Raw genomic sequence first — 4,415 nt, 5'->3', positions numbered from 1 at the left:
TTTAACCTTCTTAAAACAACTTTCAGCCTAGAACTCTAAGTTTCATATTCAATGGAGAAATCAAATATTTTACTGACATGCAAACACTGAGGAAATTTGCAACAAGACCAGCTCTACAGGTAGTACTCAGACCCATTCTTCACACTGATCATCACAAAAGACAACAAGGAAAGTAAAGACACCCAGAAACTAAAGGAAAACGCCTAGCTTCCACAATGGTACAAGGGATAAAACTAAACAATGAACCTCCACGAAACAAGATGAACAGAATGCCACCATATTTATCAATTTTCCAATAAATGTGAATGGCTTGAAATTCTGCACTGAGGAGGCACAGGTTGGCTGACTGGATTCAAAACCACAAGCAGGGAAGAGGTTTAATAGAGGGCAGAACCACACCTATGGAGCATATTGCAAGGGTACAAGTCAAATCTAACAAGTGTAGAACATAAATGTCTTAACACAATAATCAAGTACATGAGGTAAAAGCTATGTTGATTGGTTTGATGTTAGCATGTCAGATTGTATAAAAAAATCAACACGTTGTACCCTACAAAAGCATGAATGTATTCATGATCTATGTGTATATGTCTTAACAACAACAACAACAACAACAAAAACACAAGCCAACCTTATTCTGTCTTTAGGAAACACATTAACATCTAAGATCAAAACAAGACTCAGGGTAAAGGAATGGAAAACAGTATTTCAGGCAAGTGGAAATCAAAAGAAAGCATGGGTTGCAATCTTATTTGCACATACAATTGGATTTAAACTAACAAAAATGAAGAAAAGCAGACATATACACTATTATGGGTCAAGGGAATAATACAAAAAGACATTTCAACATTTATGTGCTCAGATATTAAAAATGAACTCTAACCAATCTGAACATTAAGATACCCTGCAACACCATACAAACTGGGTATTTCAACATCCCTCTGAAAGAACTGGACAGATCCCCCAAGCAGAAACTAGACAAAGAAATGAAAACAAATACGAAGGAATCACGTTACCAGACTTCAGGTTATGTTACAAGTCTTCAGTGATCAAGACACCCTGATACTGGCATAAAAATGTAGATATAGATCTTGCAATTTAATAGAGAATTTAGTGATGAACCCAGCTATATATCAGCATCTGCTCTTTGATAAACCAAACAAAGACATGCACTGGGGAAAAGAATCCTTATTTAACAAATGGTTCTGGGAGAACTGGTTAGCCACATGTAGAAGACTGAAACTGGACACACAAATCTCACCAATGACAAAAATTGACTCTCTGGATAAAATATTTAAATTTAAGATATGAAAGAATAAGAATTCTGGAAGAGATTGTGGAGAAAAACTTGATTAAATAGGCCTGGGAAAAGATTTCATGGAAAAGACCCCCCTGGCAATTATAGGAACACCAAAATAAATAAATTAGATGTGATCAAGCTAAAAAGCTTCTGCATAGCTAAGGGTACCAGAACTAAAGCAAACAGACAGCCTTTGGCATGAGAGAAGATTTTTGCCTGTTAAGAGTCTGTCAAAGGGCTGGTAACTGGAATCTACAGAGAATTCTAATTAATGAATAAGAATAGAGCAAACAACCTCATTTATAAGTGGGCAAGAGACTTGAACAGAAGCTTCTCTTAAGATAAAAGTCAAATGGCCAGCAAACACATGAAAAATTGCCCATGATTTCTAATCATTAGAGAAATGCAAATGAAAACCACCTTGTGATATCATCTAACCCTAGAGAGATTAGCCCACATCACAAAGTCCCAAATCTGTAGATGCTGGTATGGATGTGGCAAGAAGGGAACACTTTTGCACTCCTGGTGGGATTGCAAACTAATACTATCTCCCTAGAAAGAAGGATTGAGAATCCTCAAAGAGCTAAACATAGACCTTCCATTTGATCCCACTATCCCATTACTAAGTATCTACCCAAAAGAAAAAAAAAATCATTTTATCATTAGGACATTTGCACTAAAGTCACTAGAATGTTTATTGCAGCTCAATTCACAACTGCCAAGTGCCCATCAACACATGAATGGATTAATAAACTGTGGTATAGGTATACCAAAGAATATTGTTCAACCATAAAAAGTATGGAGACTTCCATCTTATGTATTGACCTGGATGGAGTTGAAACACAGTCTTCTTAAAGTATCACAAGAGTGAAAAGTAAGTATCTAATGTACTCAATAGTAATATGAAACCAGTAGAAAAACAACTACACATCCACATGGGAGGAAAACACAACTGAATTCAAATGGGAGTAAGGGAGAGGAGGGATATAGGAAAGAGGAGAAGGACAGTGATCAGTAAGCTCTCACCTTCACAGTGTAAGGGTATACAGCACACTCCCTGGACAAAGGGCTCAACTACAACTTAAAAGTTACCTAAGAAATGCAAATAATGTAATCTAATCATGTGTATACTCATATTAATCTAAAATAATAAAAAAAGGTATCCTCAGAAGCCAGGAGGCAGTAGGATAATATAGTTAAAGTGTTGAAAATATCTCAATCGAGCAGACTACATATGACCTAACTGTTCTTCAAAAATGAGGGTGAAATTAAGCCATTCCTAGATAAACAAAACTAGAGGAAGTTCAATAGCACTAGAACTGTTCAGGAATAATGCTACATGAAGTCCTTTAAAATGAAATGAAATGAATCATTAACTCATTGCCATATGAAGATGTAATCTCTGGTACAAGTAAATACCTGGGCAAGTATAAAAACAAGTATTTTTGTACTTTCAGTTTATAGCTCCACTCCCTATTTTATACAGTTTTTAAAAGACAAGTGCATAGGGCAGTGCCTGTGGCTCAAAGGAGTAGGGCACTGGCCCCATATGCCAGAGGTAGTGGGCTCAAACACAGCCCTGGCCAAAAACTGCAAAAAAAAAAAAAAAAGACAAGTTCATAAAAATTATAAATATATTTTAATGGGTGCACAATCTATTAAGATAAAATTTGTAACATTGATAACATAAAGTGACTAGAAAGAGAATAACACTGTGAACCAATTGAACCTACGAGGCATATGCAGAACACTCCAACCAATGATAGCAAAATAAACATAGTTCTCAACGGCACATTGAATGTTTTCTGGTATTGGCTATATGTAAGTCATAAAACTAATCTCGATATATTTACAAAGATTGATATCATACAAATTAACTTTTCTGTTCACAATGGTATGAAACTAGAAATCAGTAACAAAAGAAAAACTAGAAAATTCAGAAATACATGGAAATTTAAAAAACATTCATTCAACAACCAGTGGGGCCAAGGTGAAATCACAAGGGAATTTAGAAAATATCTCTAGACAAATATAAATGAAACTGAAACACATCAAAACTTAGGAGATGTAGCAAAGCAATGCTAAGACTAAAATTTTTAACTCTAAACACTTACACCAAAAAGAAGAAAGAATTCAAAACAACAGTCTAACTTAACAATGTAAGGACTAGAAAAGGAAGAATAAATTAGAAACAAAGGTAGCAGAAAGGAAAAGGAGATAAAATAGAAAACAGTAAAAATAGATAAAACAAATAAAAAGTAAAGATAGTTCTTTGAATGTATCAACAAAATCAACAACCCTATAGCTATATTACTAAAAGACTGAAATTATTAAAATTTAGAATAAAAGTGAGAACATTCCTACTGATTTTACATAAATAAAAAGGAATATAAGAGAGTATAATAAACAATTATACACCAACAGATTTGGTAACCTAGATGAAATGAGCATGTTCTTAGAAGCACATAGCCTACCAAGACAGAATCATGAATAAGGAGAAAATACAAGTAGAGTTAACTCCATTAAGGAGATTGTATCAGTATTCAGAAATGTTCCAAAAATGAAAAGCCATTAACCAGATGTGTTCAATGGTGAATTCTACTGAAGATTTAAGAACAGTTTTCTTTTTTTTTCTTTTCTTTTTCTTTGAGACAGAGTCTCACTTTGTCACACTCTGTCACACTCTGTCTCACAGCTCATTGCAACCTCAAACTCTTGGGCTCAAGCAATCCTCTTGTCTCAGCCTCACAAGTAGCTGTGAGGCTACAATGCTTGCCTATTTTTAGAGACACTGTCTTGCTCCTGCTCAGGCTGGTCTTGTCAGCTCAAGCAATCCACTCAACTCAGCCACCTAGGATGCAAGGATTACAGGTGTGAGCAACTATGCCTGGCTCCAACTAAAGCTATCTACCAGCACATCTGGCTAATTTTTTTTTTTTTTTAGAAGTAGGGTCTCTACAAAAATATTGTCAAGGCTGGTCTCAAACCTCTGGCCTTAAGTGATCTTTCTGCTTTGGCCTCCTAAAGTTCTGGGATTACAGAAGCCAGCTACTAGGTCTATTCCTAGAAGTTTCTAATTTTAACAAGTCCAGTTTATGGATCATTTCTTTCATGA

Source organism: Otolemur garnettii, unplaced genomic scaffold (assembly GCF_000181295.1).
Source record: "Otolemur garnettii isolate 467f Iridium unplaced genomic scaffold, OtoGar3 scaffold00355, whole genome shotgun sequence".
Taxonomy (NCBI): domain Eukaryota; kingdom Metazoa; phylum Chordata; class Mammalia; order Primates; family Galagidae; genus Otolemur; species Otolemur garnettii.
Note: the sequence above shows the minus strand (reverse complement) of the source record.